At 35.7% G+C, this 17,774-nt stretch overlaps 1 long non-coding RNA gene across 1 annotated transcript in view; it reads left to right on the forward strand.

Moving 5' to 3' along the window:
• Positions 1 to 17,774, forward strand: part of LOC125699193 (uncharacterized) — a 263,892-nt gene that overhangs the window by 24,620 nt on the left and 221,498 nt on the right. Inside the window, exon 2 of the long non-coding RNA XR_007379474.1 lies at positions 7,480 to 7,584. This is a non-coding gene — a long non-coding RNA (uncharacterized LOC125699193). The remainder of the gene's footprint in view (positions 1 to 7,479; positions 7,585 to 17,774) is intronic.

The raw sequence follows: 17,774 nt of genomic DNA on the forward strand, positions 1-17,774 counted from the left end.
GTGCTCTTTTTGGCTTCTAAATAACTGGGATTTGAAATCAATCAAGCTGCTTCTCAGCAGTTGTTCAGCACTAGTAAGGTCACGTTCCTTGTGCACAGTGAGGCACTGAACAAGTTTAAATGGCTTTCTTGATTGGTAAATACAAAAGAACCAACCTAATGTAATAAATTTTCTTTTTAGAACAAATAATGATGAGAAGCATTTCAATAAAAATTTCTTATTGCTCACAAGATTTATATTATACTGAGAGCTGTTTCTTTTTACATTTATTTTAGTTAACTATTTGTATTAAGTTGCAGGTTTCTTAGGGTAAAGCCCTGATTGTACATATAGCTGCTACAAATGCTAAGAATGGTGTTACTGTTTGAAGGGTCTCACCTCTCACAGAAGTGCAGCCATTGTCAGTCGTGGCTCAGTTCTGCCCAGCTGAGCTCCCTTTTGGAGCCAGCTCTTATCAGTTACCAGATGTGGAACAGCTCCTTGGGTTTTCTCACAGAGGCCACCCTTGCAAACTTCCCCCACTACCAAAGTCAGATCAAGTAAGCCCAGCGCAACTGGGTGACAACTGTAGTTCCTTTCTGGCCAAAACAGTTCTATCAAATTACATAATCAGTTCTTCCCATGTTCTGCAAACAGCAGAGCAGTTTTTGAAATGCAGTGCTTTCGAATATTTGTTTAAACTCATTTGTATCATGAAACTACAAAGTAGTAAAAAAAAATTTTGTTGTAGGTTGTTGAGTATTAATTGGAAATGTGTGTTACTTTTAATATATAAGAATGATCTGAGAGGAACTGAAATGTTGCCTGTGTATGCAATCATCCATATATTTCCTTGTGATGTGAGGTATACATGTGCACATGTATAAGTGTGTGTGTGTATATATGCACACGTGCTCAAGTAGAGAGACATTTGTTGATATCTTTATGAGCTGTTTGGAAGCAATTACCAACTGAAGCACAATATTTAGCATAATTAGAATTTGATGGGAAGGACATAATACAAGGAGAAATGCAAAAAAAAAACCACCTGTGTGAATGGAGACATTGTACTTAAAAAAATAAAATGATTCCCAAGATAACTGAGCTTTTGTTTTACTCTCAGAGTAGAGATTTACAAGTCTGCTGAATCAGTGCCAACAGTGCTTTTGCCATTTCAGCATCTGGAAGCCCAGCTGTTAAATAATCAATATTTATTATTAAATACATACATTTACTGTACTATCCCTGGAGATATTCCTTACCTGTCTCTAAAATCTTTCTTAATAAAAACTTTCTGTATTGCTTTTCAAAATAGCTCAGCATATTTAGTGGAGAGTAAAGTTCCAAACACTTCAAAATTAGCCAGACAGAATAGTGTTTAGTAGTAATAGTGTTTAGGAAGTTAAAAACATGAAATTGCCATAATTATAATAAGCCCCTCTTAGTGTTTTTCTTAGATCTGTATTTGTGTGTTGACACTTCAACTTGTTCCTCAATTTATCTGAGGTGAAGCACCTTGAGAGCTCCTTGTTTTAATCCTTAGGCACACTGCAGGTAGTTTAAGTTCACATAGGCATATAGAGTGAGTTGCATATTTGAAATTCTTGAGTAAGTTTCTGTGTTCAATGACAACCTCTCTACGCCTTACTGTGAAGTCAAGTTTCCCTTTATTTTTCCTGTCTCTCAGATAAAGCTATTCTGTGCTGTTATCTGGCAGTATATCAACAATAGTGCTCTAAGGAATTAACTGAAGGCAGAGCTCACTGAAGTGTGTGAAATATCTCTGTATTAATGCTCACTGTTGACGAAATCTACTAGCCAACGATTTACCTAATAGTTTTTTGCAGGAGAGAAGCAATAACTTGATTCCTAGATATTTCTCTGGAGAAGCTAACTACTGGGGAAAGCATTTGGTTGCTTAGCATGCTAAATCTTACCTACAGGTGCATATCCCCTTGGGAATCAGGTAGCCTCTTTGGTCTCCAGGTTAGTGCTTTTGCAGACTCTGTTACAGGCAAGCCATACAGAGATAACACAGCAAAGAGCCCTAGAATCTTGCTAAATGCTTGAGTGACAGCCAAGGCTGACATGACCTCCTGACACTTGCTTTGACTTTGCTTTGTAACAAGAGAATTTTTAAGGTGAGGAGCATGGCATTCGCTGTAAATCCCAGAGAGAGGAGGTCAGAAGAGTGTGATTGTGTTTTTACTTGTACTAAAAATCCAAAAGCTTTCGTAACTTTACTGAGATATGAAACTTTAAGAGCTTCACTGACTCTTCAGTATTCAAGATACCCTTTAAGACTGTCGTGCAGAACTATCATAAGAAGTTATTAGCTGAAGCATAGAGTTTGCCCATCCATACTGTACTCTGATAGTTGATGGATTTTGGAAGAAAATCCGTGATAATATTTTATTTATCTTAAAATTGAATAGATTGAGTAATGGGATTTTGGAGCTCAAGTGTATTGTAGCATTTTTCTATGTGCCTTTCTTTTGTTTAGAAAAAGAGAAGGAATTCATAGTGATGTGTGAATTATTTGATTTAGATATAAACAGTGGAGGTAATTTTCTTCAGAATTCAGACTTTGGAGATGACTGTAACTGGCAAAGCAGGGCAGTTAGGGCAGTGTAAACGAATTGCATAGCTTTAATAATGCTTGCTTTTATATAGGACTATCTTCATGCATGAAGAATGTGATTTGTGGAGAAATGTTCTGCTGTTTTGTTTTTGTTTTTTTTTCTTCCATACCTTTCACTGTAGAAGTACTCTTCTTCTTTCCTACTTTCACAGGCAAAGCAGTGGGATTGTTTTTTAGCCTGAATCCTTCAGCTGCAATCTTCTCTTTTAAAGCTATGCTTATATTACAATCCCAATTGAATACACCATGAGTGGAAACTTTCATTTGGGTATTCTTGTTAATTGAAGTGACTCACAAGTATTTCAAAACAACTGTACTGTTTATTCATCCTGAAGAACATAGGAAGGCCTGTCCCTCAGGGAGTTAAGTTTAGTTTTCTGAAAGTTTAGGAAGAGTGTGCTTGACCCAGAAACTTAGGGCTCAGGGCTAGGAGACATTGTGTTTTCCCCCTGTTAAATTTGATGGAGAATGGATATACATCCATTCCGCTCTTTCCAATGTAGGATTTTTGTAAGAGACTGGTATTTTTTCTGAGATGATTGAGATCTATTTCTCTCCTCTTTTTTCTTTGAATGAAAGGGCTCAGCTCTTGTTCTGTCTTCAACACCCAAGTCTGGTTCTACATAAAGATACAGAAATGGATTTCAGAGATGCTTTATCTAGGACTTACTGAAAATATTTTCTGTTTTAAGTGGTGAATTTGTTTAACTTAATAAAGGCTAGAATTCATGATAAGATTTAATACAACTCTTGCTAACAAGTTGTAGACATTACCGTTGTGTCAGAACCACACTCCTAGAGGTATTCTGGCATCAGGCTGGACTGATAAGTGCATTGCAGACTAATAGCTTTTTGACAGCTGTTTTATTCTCGAACACTTCTGATTAATGTGAGCTTGAGTTCTTAAAACTGTTATTTTCTTTTCCCCAGATATTTTCATCCTTGTGTTTCAACCCCCCCCCCCCCCCCCCGACACTTACAATGGTAAATATTGTAAAATTAATAAAAATGAAAAGCTAAGATTTACATTTGAACCAGATATGAAATAGAGTTGTATGTAGGATGCTCTTAAAGTAATGCTTCCAACTTATTTCCATGGAAACTGCAACTGCAGATAAAGCACAATGGCACTATTTGACTGAGTAAACTCTTAGGTACCAAACTTATTTTTCATCATAGTCACCACCATTAGCTATGCACATTTACAAAAGCCTGCATGCTGTGCCCATTGAAATCTGCATCAGCTGAGGTGACCTACTGTTGCAAAGCTGCTTTGTAGGCATCACTGCTAGGAAAACATTGCCCATGGAGTTGGTCTTTCATTGGCCCAAATAGGTTGAAGTCAGAAGGCACCTAATCCAGACGATACAGTGGGTATGCTAGGGCAGTCCAGCCAGGACTAGCAATGTGTTCTGTAGTTGTCAAACTGTTATGGGGTCTGGAGTGTTGCAAGGGAAAGGTTGTCTTCTCTGCCTCGACACTGGAAGTTTGAGCCTTCAGCTTAGTCAGCATCATGGTGTAGCAGTCAGATACAATAAAACAGGGTACATTACTTTTGGAGTAATCCTTCTAAGTATTTTCTTCCCTGTTTATGCTGTAGAAAAAGTTTCCTCTTATCTCTGCAACTTGTGTGTATTCCACATTCATTGGAGGAATTTTTAGGTATCTACCCTGTGTGTTTATCCAACTCCTTCAGGACATTAGCTTTGAACAGAGAGAACTGATGAATCTCCTCAGTTCAATAGTGTTAAGCAAATGTGAGAGAGAAGTTTGTTTAAAATGAGATGGAAGTTTGCTGTCTGCTGAGCCTGAAGTCTTAAAGATTGAAGCATGAAACCCTGGAAATTCTTCAGAGGAGGATTTGTTCTCATTCTAGGAATGGCATACATCAGTAAGTAGTCAATTTCCAGAATGTAACTATCAGTGTATGTAAACAGACATCTGTTATCCGTGGTGATACAACAGTTGCTCTTACTGAGCTGAAACAGTAGACAGTAGTGCTACAATGCTGTTTTACATATACTAGGCTGTTGGATGTCTTGGTTTAAACATGCTGATGTTGCATTCTTAAACAATGCAGTCATTTTTGTCTGGTGCTTGTACTTGTGCTGTATGGTATCTGAACCTTAATGTAGATGCCCAGTGCTGTTTTGGATGCATCAGTGTAGCTGTGACATCCGTATTAGCTGTGGCAGCTACAGTGTGGGAGACTCTTACTGTTCTAGAGCAACTGCTGGATATTAGATAGGATGCTGATGCATCAAAGGTGTCATTAGGTGCCTACTTTTAACAGCTGAATTATTTCCCCAAACTCACTTAGAAGAAACTTATGGATCTGTGTTAGCCATGTCTATAAAACAGCGCTTTACTATCCCCTTCAATGGAATGAAAGGTGAAGATGGTTTTACAAGTCACAGATTTTTTTTTTTTTTTTTTTTACAGAAACTTTCTCAGGAAGAGGCTGTATCTAGCTCATGGCAATGTGTATATTGGTGTGGGTAATTTTCACATGGACAAGGTCTTACATTTTAGTTTGTAGAGACATTAGGAATGGCAGATTATATGGATCTAGATTTTATGTCAGCAGTCATAATTTAAAGGTTGCTCTTCATGTTGCCAAGAGCTTAATCATCTTCATTTTCCACACTCACTACTATTTACTTGTGTATGTGAAATGTCTAATTTCAACATAAGACTATGTATTTATATTCTAGAGCTTAATATATGTCTAATTACAAAACTAAATGCAGAAGATGTGTCAAGTTAGTGGCCTGGAGGAAGATTGGGGGGGGGGGGGGGGGGGGGGGGGGGAAGTAACCAAACAGTATCTTTACTTGTACTCCTGACTTATCCATTCAAGCATTTTAACTGGCAGACTCCTTCTAATCCCCTGACAGCACCTGGAGGAGTGTTGGTAGAACACCAAACGGATGGTGGAAAGATATGATATGTGACACTGGGGCAAGATCTGAACTCAGACAAATGAAATCTGTCAGCCAGCTCCTCAAAGGCTGCCACAGTTCTTATCGCTGCTTGGTTGAGCTGGCTTGATACACAGCCTTATTGTATTATTCAGCTGGTTTGATTTTCCTTTTTATGACAACCTTACCCTGGAGACCATCCATCTCTTTGCTGTGCTGGAAAACGACCATAACTGAATGATATTTCAATATAGTTTATAATCCTATACTGTAAACAAAAGTGATGGTTGCTTCCAAGTGCTGTGAAGAATTCTGATAGGTTCATTTGGACCCTCGTTTTTGTTTTGTTTTTTTTTATTTTTGGGGGGGGGGAGGTCGGAAGTCTGGAATTGGAGGATTTTTTTTTGTAGTTCTGCTTAATAAATCTTATACAAGAAAAGCTGTTAAAAACACTGAAAAAGACAGGAAATGTTTCAGAATCTGTCCAGGCAACTAATGATGCATGTAAACAACTACAGCTGCAACAAATTATTTGCCAAAAGTTTGAATAGTAGTTATTATTTTCAGCTTTTTTTGGATAATATCCTGGAATGAGGGGCTTAATGATGATAAATTGTTCTTAAGTGAAATATCTGAATCTGAAAGCATTTAAACTAAATTTGGATCCTAAAATCCACACTTGAACTAAATGCTACAATGAAAATGTGAAGTGAAATAGTTCTACTACTGTCTTCTGTGGCAAGTTCAAGTTTATGTGTCAAGTTGTGCTTTTTGCGTATGTATCCCTCAGTTTCAAGTGAGGAAAGGTGCTTAGATTACATACAAACTTGTATGTAGTCACAATGTCTATATGAACAAAAAGCCTAGAATATATATATAGGAATGATTAGTCATGTCAATTCAGTCATTAGCTATATGTCAGGCATTAATTGCACAAAAGTACACAGGAAGTTAAACAGAGTCAGTCCTGGAACCTTTTTTGCATAATCTGACAACAGCTGGCAAAGAATGACTGGATAAGAGTGCTCTGTTGCAATCTGTGCTGTGCTCCCAAACCTTGGAATCCCTACCAATATAACCAGCCGTTATAAAATGCAACTGTGAAATCCTTTGACTTGAAGTCTATCAGAGTTCAGAAGATGGGCATGAGAAATCAAGTGATACATACCTGTGTAACTAGTAATCAGCTACATGCTACTGAATGGAATAACAGGAAAAAAGTGAATTATGTTATTGTAGCTAGCCATTAATAAAATGCTAATGTCCAAGGACAGACAGCTTAGATGTTGAATGAAATGGAATTATTAACAGTTAAGAAAGCTTTCATAAATTGAAGCAACAGCAACCCAAAGGAAACTCGGACTTTTATTATCTTCTTTTAGAGAATTAGACAGAAGCTTTAACAGCAAACTGTCATGCAGAGAGTAAAATATTAAATATTTAAATACAGACAAGTGATCATTATGATGACGACAGCCTCTGTATATTGATACATCATTTTTATCCTGTTACTCAGTTCTGACTAATTGCTCAGAAGTCATGGGGGGAAAAAAAAGCCACAGCCGTACTTGCTGGGATTCTCTCACTGATCTTTATTCATATTACTTGAAATGACTTAAAATTATTGTACAGAAGTCCTGTAGTGTTAAGCATTATGTAATTTAAATGTTAAGAACCGTGTTACATTGTTACTCTATTAGAATATTATATTCATTAAGAAATTCTAGTTTAATGTTTTTGAGTGAGCTCATTTATGGAACGGCAGGCCTTTTGCTGATAGTGATTGTCAATATATTTTGTTTCTTCATAAAACAGCTTGGTTTTGCTACTTAAATTCCAAAACATTTGCTGCTCCCATGCAATCATACACACCAAGTTTTTCTTAAACTCTTGGTTCTTCTGTTGATTCCAGTAACAATCCTATGTGTTTCTTTACAGTTGGATTCCATTGAAACCAGTGGAAATGTCTGTGATACGTATGCTGAAGCTATACTTCAAAATGCCATCGCTGCATCTTCAGTGAAGATGGGAAACAGGAAGCAAGTAAGAGAAAACAAAACTATCTCACAGATCAGTAATATATCTTTTGCACATAGATAATCGTTTCCTAGCACTCTCAGCTTCTCTCCGCTCTTCCTTTCCTTTACAAATACTGATGTAACTTCAGCTGGATGTAATATCATGAAAAAATGAACACACCTGAGTGAGATAAGGATTGTGACAGTTGTGACACTAACTTCACTGTTACGTTTCAAAATTCTTTCTTTTATGCTCTAATTCTACCTTTTTGCTCTAAGTTTTGCTCTAGTATTGGTAAATCTAATATGAAATAAGGTTATTCAGGTGGCAGTTAATATGACATCATTTCTTGTTTGAATGTATATATGTATTTGTTGCTGGAACTGTGAAGCACCATGTGTCAATTTGATGAGGATTTGACTTCAGGTCACTTTAATTTAATTTAATTGTAGCAAAAATAATTATGACAAGATTCATCAGTAGCTCAGTGAACTTTTCTAAAACTTATTTACTGTCTTAAATGCTATCCTCTTACAATGTTACAATGTTTAACAGTATCTTTAAACGTGCTGTATTTTCTAATTTTTAGTTTGTTTCTTTCTGAAATGTCTTAAAACAAAAGTTTTGGGTTTTTTTTTTTTTTTTTTTTTTTTTTTTTTTTTTTTTTTCTGGAAAAAATCAGTTTGAGTGTCTCCAGGTAATGCCTACATCATAAATGTCTTTAAGCCCATGAAGCCCCTGTCACTTAGAGCATAGCTGGGCAAATCGGGTTAACTGAGACCAGAATCTGTTCAACATGTCCTGAAGTAATTTGGTCACAATGAAGGAAAAAGATATATAATTCTGCCTTACAATAAATAGAGATTGTAAGAAGTAATGAAACAGTCCACTTCTAATTAGAAGAAGAAAACAGTTTTCTGTTATTGACTTGTTGATATTACAGATTGCTAGCATGATGCTTACATCTTACACTTCTCAGTACTTCATGCTGAGCAAGGTTCATCTTGCAGCAGAAAGTGTATCAGCTTAAAAACACAACTGTAACTGAAAACTTTAACAGATGCTTCACTCAGGTTATGTATATCTACTGACATTTGACAAACAATTTGAATTTTCTTTCTTGCCAGTGTGTGATACTAGTTTTGCAGTGTTTACCTCTGGGTACAGGAATCAGACCTATCGTGATAATGCTCTTGCCATGAATTCATTTGATTCATATTTTTTAACCAGATAGCTGAAATAATAGGAGCCAGATATATTTACACAATATTAATATAAAATAAAAATATTCAAGTAATTAAAAATAACTTCTAGAACGTTTGTGAAGCTTGTTTTATTGTTGTTTCTTAAGCTTAATGGTATTTTGAAACATACCACATCAAAGTGTTTAACAAAGCACCCTGCTCTGAATATAACTTTTTCTTTTTAATATTATTGTTACAGATATAAAGTACAAAGAGAAGCAGTTTACAAAGACAGTAACTGAAATGGAAGTATACAGTATAGCTCAATTGTAATCCCATTAAGTAATTCTATTTGCTGATGCAATACAAGGCAAGTCGAGTACAGTCTTTTTTGTACACGTCAGATGGTTCTATAATAATTCAAACGCTGACAGTTGGCATTGTTCTCTGGCAAACAAAGCAAGTATTTCAATGTTTGATCCATTTTTTTTGTGAATGTCTAAAATGACATTCTGCATCAAACATTTAGAAAAAAATAATAGGGAAGAGTTTTTCTGTAGTGTGTTCAAGTGAACTAAGATCTGCTGGCATATTCAATTTAACAACGGCTAATCTGCAAATGACATTAACAAGAACTACAATATTCCCTCTCACCACAACCTGGTATTTTTCTCTGACCAATATTAAATGGGCAGGAGTCAATTCAAGGCTTTTTTCAGCGGTGTCCAGTGACAGAACAAGGGGCAATGCATACAGATCAGAACATAGAAAGTTTCATAGGAACATGAGGATAAACTTCTTTCCTGTGAGGGTGGGAGAGCACTGGCACAAGCTGCCCTGAGAGGTTGTGGATTTTCCTTCTCTGGCAGTACTCAAATCCTGCTTGGACTCCTCTTGAAATCCACTGCAGGGAACTGCTTTAGCAGGCATTTGGACTAGTTATCTCCAGAGATTCCTTCCAAACCCTGTGATTCCACACATTTCAGCATGGAAATGTTAGAGTGATCCATATAGGCTTGTAATACAAATTGAGCAAATGTAGAGACTATTAACCTGGACAGCAGCAACTTTCTGTTGATTTCCTCACACAGAAGATTCCATCTTCTTATATCACAAAACCCACTGCCTTAGAAACCCACTGCCTTTTTGATTGTGTAGATACTCAGGCATTATCAGAACCTATGGTCTGAGAATGCAAGAACTCACTGAGGCAGAAATAACCGATGTGGTGAGGAATGCTGTAGTAGGAGGGAAGAGTGGAAGAAAAGCATGGGATCAACTTTAATTTTAGAGAGATTAGAGGTGTCCTATGATAGCATAAATATAGAATCCTAATTCAAGGATCAGTCTGCCTAAAAATGGACCTGTGCATCTTTTTCACTTTAAATCTCTTTTTCCACAGACCTACTGTAATAAAACACTGTGGAACTTTTCAGAGATGACAAAATCTGTGATAGTTCATGTGCTCATACTCAGCACAATTCAGCTCCACAGAGTGTAACTGAGGGATTCAAGAGATATGGGCTTTGTTTTGTACCACAGCCAATGTGCTATTCTGTGTATTCTATAACACTTCATGCTTTCAGAATCTTACTATTTCTATTTCTGAAGATTGATGTAAGTTGTCCTGGACATTTCAGCTCAGGTCTTGTTCAACTGCTAAGCAACCTACACAACAACCTTCATTCATAGCCTATCATCTGTCGTCTTACGCCATCATCTCAGTTCTGTCCTGTTTTTTCTGATTTTAAAAAATGAGGCAGGAGTCATCCCTGTTGCTCGTTTCTTCCCTTTCCTTCCCTCCTCAAAACCAAGAAAACTATCAGAACATTAAAAGACAGAAAAGAATGCAGTAACAAATACTCCCTGTACAAATAGATTCATTACCATAGCACAGTTATCCTTCAGCTACTAGCAGCTGCAAATGGAACAGGGAGATGTTAGTGCTCACTTCTACTGATCTCATTATACAAACCACTAAAAGAAGCAAGGGAATACATTTGGAGAGCTTTCATGTGGTTAAAATGACAGGGGAAATTCATTCTTTGATATCCCCTTGTTCAATGTATCTAGCTCACTTTGTGCCTCCCCCTCAAAAGGCAAGGCTGTAAAAAAAAAAAAAATACAAGATTGTTGAGAAAGGAATTTGAAAAATGAAAAAAGACTCTAATTAAAAGGACAGAAATATTCTTAGAAAGTGTTTCTCAGTGTTTTTAAGTTCAAAACCTGACCACCTATCCAGATCTCCTCATTAAGAGTCAGGTTCAATTTTCACGTGGAGAGCTTGTACCAGTTTTCTACATATCAGGACAAATGCTTACTACTTTGATTTCTATATTGCCAAGGTGGATAATTACCACAGATTAATTTGTGTGTTTGTGACCTGATGATCTTTGTAGGAAAAAGTGAGCATCACTTTTTTAAAATTGGGAATGAAAGCACAGATTTGTCCACAGTAACCTGGAATGCAAGACACAGTATCTGTCTGTGGAATGCCATGTCACCCAGCATTTTTTATTTCTTTTTTCCTTCAACTTCTTTATTCTTTTTTCATTTTCATTTGAACAATATTTGTAGGAGAATGGTCCATGCAGAACTGTAGGTAATTTCAGATGGACAATGAAGTTAATTATATCTATCTATATACTTATGCATGTGTTTTTTGGCGTATGTGCATTTTGAAATAGGTGAGGCAGAGAAAGCCATCGTAAGATTTGAGTAAAGAATTAGAAATCCTGACACATCTGCATGATGTCAAAAATAACAGTGGCAGTAGAGGATTCACTGCCTTTCAGAGTGTAACAGTGTGTATATATAGTATTGAATATAGAGATAAAATGCATCCCTTTTGTTTTCAGGCCACTGATTAAATATGTTTTACTTTCTTTCTCCATTAGACCCATAGTTTAAGTCCCTGCACAGTTAATTCTTGCTCTTCAGAGAATCCATCTGTATAGTCTTCTACAGCCTTTCCAACCTAGGGGGATATACTGAAGTCTGATAGTAGAAAGAGATATGTGCATGGCCACTTTGATGGAACCTCCAAGTTATCATCATAAATAGCTATGCGGTTCCCTTAAGAGTTTAATTAGTAATTTCATTTGAATTATTCACTTGGAAAAAGGCACTGCACTGGGTAACTTCTAATCTAATTAGGCTATTATCTAGTAATAGAAGATGAACATCTCCAAATAGAAGATGAATGTTAATTTTCAGTCAATAGGGGTATTAGTCTTTGAGGTAATGCACATGGTTTTGTAGTGTTCCCCATTCCCATTAAAGCAGAAATCTTTAGAACAAACAACAACAAATAAAGAACAATAACAAAAACCTTGAGGTTAAACGATGCTTTGTCTAATTTAGTTACATGTTGTAAAATAGAATGAAAATTACGTAGGGGAGGAAATGGCCTGTGAGAGTGAGGATTAAATTTATATATGTATTGTATATATTAATAAATAATATATAGGTTGCTCCAGAAGCAATGCCTTCTCTTTATTTCCGTGAAAGCTGCAACACATACAAAGAGCACTATTTGATAGAGAAAATTCTCAGCTGCAAAATACTATTTTTCTATGTAGTCTCAACAATTAGATGTGCATTTTTTGCCAGCAATGAACATAAGCTGGCATGCTGTGCTTGTTTAAAAAAAAAAATAAAAATCTGCACACAAACAGGTGATTTGCTGTTGTTGCTGCTGAAATGTTCTCTCCACCACCTTTCTGTGCTGATATTTGGTCTTCATAAATGTTTAGCAATTGTAAATGAATGTTAATGGAGGACTGTTTATCACATGGAGGAATTCAATGCCACACCTTTCTTTTATCCACACTTCTATGTCAGATACTATTTTGATGGTCTTCCTCTCTGCTGCTATCTGTCTCATGATAACAAAATGTAATGGAATATTGGCAGGAACATTCACCTTCTACTGCCATATCACCAACATCTACCTCTGAAATTGTGGGCCAACATAATAAAACAGGGGACATTGCTTTCAAAGCAGTGCTTAAAAATATATTGAGTATGTAAGAATATCTTTATTTTTACACTTTCTGATAATCCATCCTCTAAATAAAGTATAGTTGTCAGTCATTATATGATTTAAAATGTATGTATATGAAAATAAGTACTCCTGCTTGAAAATATTGTGATTAATAGAGTAATGAGGCTATATTTTAATTTTACTGTAGTACTGCAAATAGATGTATTTTTTCTTCACCGAACAAAAGCATTTAAGCAGGAGTTTATATTACTGTTATGCATCAGTTATATTAACTCTGGGACTTCAGTCTGCATTACTACAATGATTAATTAAAGGCCTTGTTCAGGATGAGTGAACATCATTATTGTTTTTAAATAGGAAAGGCAGATAACCATTACTGATTATTCCTCAATTCCCAGTCTCACTTGTTAAAGACTAAAGAATATTAAAATAGGTTGCGTAGTTTTCTTGAGGCTATAAATGGAGCCAAAAATAATACAATTAATACGCAACGTATACTAAGGTAAAGAGTGAGAGTTGGATTAAAGTTACAAAAATGCAGCGCTAATGTAATTGCCAGCAGTGCTGTTATTTCTATTAGTAAACTAAAAAATTTAGACTATAGCTTTCATTTAAACAATTTTTTGTAATTGCACATTTTTAGAACACATTTACATATGCTGCAGCATAACTTAAAGCACGTATGTGAACAGAATCCAAGTAGCTAGCCTTAAGAAGTATGAATGTAGGAATCATGTGATCTTGAGTACTTCATACAGGTAAGGATACTGAAATTCAAAACTGTCTGCTAATTAATTGACCATTAGGTGTGATGCACATGGTTTAAAATCAAAATGACTGAGAAATACTCTTGTTAACTTGGCTGAAATCAGGATTTGTAGCCATACATCTGTGCTGAGGCCTCCGGTGGGCAAAGTCATAGCTTTAAAGGGGGATAAGCAGGCAGAGATCCAGTAATGTTTTTGATATTCAGCTTGCCAAAGAGACTATTTTTGAGTGGTTGGCTTTGAGTCCTGGGGAAGAGAAATGAGAGTAGGTTTCCTATCTCAGTCAGTTGTATCAGCAGGTGCATACTTTGCAAGCCTTACAATCCAACAAAATAAGTCACACGCTATGCGCAACATTTTTAATCCCATGATTCCCAGAACAGATCTAGAAACTAGAAAATGTTGTATACAGGCATTTGCAATTGCAATAATTAGAAATTTAAGTTATGGAATCAGATTGTAATCAGTCTAGTTAAAGCTGGTAGATATAACCAGGTAACTAGGTAAATTAGAATTCCTCAGAATTGGAGTTTAAATTGCTTTACTGAAGACATTATTTATCCAGTTTTAAAGAAGGAATGTGGAGAGGGAAGTAATCTGAGCATAACTGGAGCATCAGATACCTCAGATGTGATAAGTAAGGAAGAAGGATTGCAATCTTTTGTTCTTCTCTACTTTTTTAATAGAAGTCTGTAGAACAATGATCTCAGCTCTCATCTTCCATGGTGCATCTGTTTCAGTAATGTAATTAAGTATTGTCCTGCTTTATGCACCCACCTTAATCCATGTTTCTTCCCTCTAGTATCATGACTAATTTCTAGCACAGAAATTGTAAATGCGGCAGTGAAGGATGGTATGATGTGTGTAACAGCTACAAAGTAGCTCTCAACTACAGCTTGCACCAAAATAGAAGCGTTTGCTTGGTCTCACCTTTTGGCCAGAAAGAAATGGGAAGAGCATACATTTTTACAGTATAAAGAAAGGGAGAAAAATGCTTGTACTGATTATGGAAAAAAAAGCACTCTTTTTAAGCAAGTTGACAAATAAGCAGAAAATAATCAAGCAATTGAGATAATGTGTTCTACTAAACAACAGGTGTCAGCATACAAGGAAGGGACGAGGGTCCAGGATTCTGCTAGTAAAAGGATTTTTCAAATAACGCATGACAAATCTTCAAACAGTGTAAACTAGAATTACCAATAATCGACAAAACATCATGTTTTTCAAAAATCCCTTTGACTCCAGTATCCTGACTATATACTTACAACTTTTATGCATGCAAAACAGTGAAACAGTAAGATTGACTGTGGATTTCTCTCTCCTTCCTTCAGAAGGAAAAGATTTCTTCCTTCAGAAATGCTGAAGAATAGTTTTCTAAAAATCTTTCTAGTCATAAATAGGGAAGATTGGCTACCGTTTCATTTATGATGGACTTCCAATTGAAGCTCTGTATGATAAAAAAAAAAAAACCCAAACCTTCATCTCTAAATATTCCTTGAAAAACATTTTTCTTTGTGTGTGGTGTTTTTTGAGTTATGTATTTTCTTTTAGGTTAAATTAAACATTCCAGACTATCCCAAGAAACTTAGCACTTTGTCTTCCATTCTCTAGTTCTCTAACAAGTGAAGTCTTTTTGAGGAATTGAGACATCTATTATTTTCCCACTTTAGCCTTCTAGAGAGAGCATTTCTAACTTAGAACTGGAGGAAAAAAAATAAAATAAAAAAAAAAGCGAGAAAACTTTAAGCTCATTAGATGTTATTTCCATCCTAATGCATTGTGGACAAGTTATTGTTCTATATATACATTACTGTAAATTAGAGAAAAAACAGGCTAAAAATATTTTTCAGAACAGCTGCCTGAAATGGTTTCAGTTTTGCATTGAGGATGACAAAAGGCAGTATTTGATTTTCTTGAGGCTGTAGAATTGAATATTTTAGCTAGAAGGAAACTTTGTGTGATACCACTGCCATCTTGAGTTTAACAGTTGAATTTCTATTCAAACCAATTCTTTACATCTGAGACTGAGGGTAAAATGCTGAAAATTTGCTTCAGTATTTGTATTTTAATTTAAATATTCTGCTTTTACCGTTCACCTTTTTAAGTTCTGAAACTACGGTCATCTGGAAGCTTATCATGTATTTGGATTTTGGTGGGGCTAAAAATAATGGAGAAGTCCATTAATAATAATGAAGCGTAAGGCCTCATCCAGATGAGGAAATCCATAAATGTAAACTACTGAGAGACAAGTCTGTAAGTACTCGACTTTCTCTGTTCTCTTTCCTAAATAAGACTTTGGAGTTGTAATAATTAATAGCTGAAAAACTAGGGAAAAGAGACCCTTTGCTTGGGCCAGTATGGAAGCTCTCATTTTTGTGAAAATGTTCATTTTTGGAAAGCACTTGGATAATACGATGATTGATGCATTAGAAGAATGAGACATAATTTTAGTTGGCTCGTTCCTACAAATGGTGTTGGAAAACTATTCTACATAACTTTCCTGAGACCATACTGGGTTTAATTCTATGGATTTGAATATTTCAAGGCAGTTTCAGAATCAGTAGTGCAGAATTGAGAGAAAGGGATTACAGTGAAAAAATTCATATCAGTCACAGTATTTACATTCAAATATTGTACTCTTCCTTGTATAAGTAAAATGAACATCATTCCAAGATAATGCTATCCATAGTTGAATGTTACAGCCACATGCTTACCATGATGACTGTCATTACAGGCTCCCATGCTTCAAGCTGTGCTATTGATTGTCTTCTACTTCCTGTATTTGAGTTCTATTAGCCTCAGTCGTTGCTGGATCTCAGGGTCTCTTTAGTCTTGCTCTGTCCTTCTTGGAACACATGCATTTCTTTGCAGTAGGTTCGTTTGTTTCACAGTACATTATAGTGGTTGTCTCTGCTACAAACTATAGGAGCTCAGCCCCCGTGCTGTAAAGAGAGTTCTACTTTTATTTTCATTTATTGTACATCTAGGTCTTTTCTCCTCTGTTTTTAGCTTCAGTATTTTTTCCTTGTATTGAATTTCACTTGTTATACTTTGTTAGTTACCTAAGTGGGTTTCTGTTTTTGTTTTCATGCTCTCTGTGAGGAAAATCTTTTTCCATTTCAGACTTCTTTTTTTGTATATAAATAGTGTGATTTCTTTTGAGTTAGAATTTTTTTTTTTAAGTTCCATGAAATGCAGTTTTTAAATACTGCTTCTAGAAATAGTTTGATTTCACCAACTGCCTTTTTTTTTTTTTTTTTTTTTGCTGTTGTGTAATGCATGATATTTTCTAGCTTCTACCTACAGTTTGTCTTTTAAGTGGTCAGTTGCTAGTATGGTTACTTCAAACTTTTGACCTCCGCTCCTCAAATTCAGTATCCTCAACATGTAGTATCAATGCATTTCAGGTTTTTGGTTGATCTACTACTTTTCTGTCTGTATTAGTATGTAACGTGGTAATTTTAGAACCTAATTTTTTGAAGATTACAGTAAATGTAAAGAAGTTTCTATGTAAAAAAAATTTCAATCTTTTATGGCTAGAGGAATACTTTCGTGAAGTATTATGAGTATGATGGTCTATGAAATTCTGCACTATGATTGCAATGAGATTTAGGAAAGCTTTTCAGCAACTGGATTTTGGACTTTTATTTTCAGTTTCAGGAAGGTAAAGCTCATTTAAGGCTTTTGGGGTTCAGTGATTTTGAAACTAAGCCACTGTACAAAACTGTCACAGGACTTACCCATGTGGAAGCCCAGGAAAGATGATCTAAGCTAGAATTATTTATGTCTCGTTTTTCATGTTACTGGTGAGTGAATTACTATGTCAGAGGGTATAGCCAAACTGTATAGCCAATTTGGAGATGATTTTGGGAAAGTACTTGCCAGCTCTTCGAACTCAGTACTGCAACACAAATTATTTCTGGAAATCCGGATTCCTTTTTGCGTGTGGTCTGAAGTAACTTTACAAAGGCAGATTGGAATGCTTTTTAGAAGCTTTAAGGTGGTAGCCCACTCTGCTGAAGCTTGCTGAGAATCTCTATTTCTATGTGATTATCAAGTTTTATATTTGAACTTCAGTGAGAATATAATGCTTGTTGTCTATGCAATCCTTTCACAGTTTTTGGTGAATTTGGCAACCTGATATTATTTTTTGTTTTTTTTTTTTTCCCTTGCTAGTGCTATTTCTTCAATGAGAATTTGGTGCAAACACAATAGATCTCACCAGGCTATCATCAATAAGTTCTTTGCAGTCAATTC

The sequence above is a fragment of the Lagopus muta genome, chromosome 12 (genome assembly GCF_023343835.1).
Source record: "Lagopus muta isolate bLagMut1 chromosome 12, bLagMut1 primary, whole genome shotgun sequence".
Lineage (NCBI taxonomy): Eukaryota > Metazoa > Chordata > Aves > Galliformes > Phasianidae > Lagopus > Lagopus muta.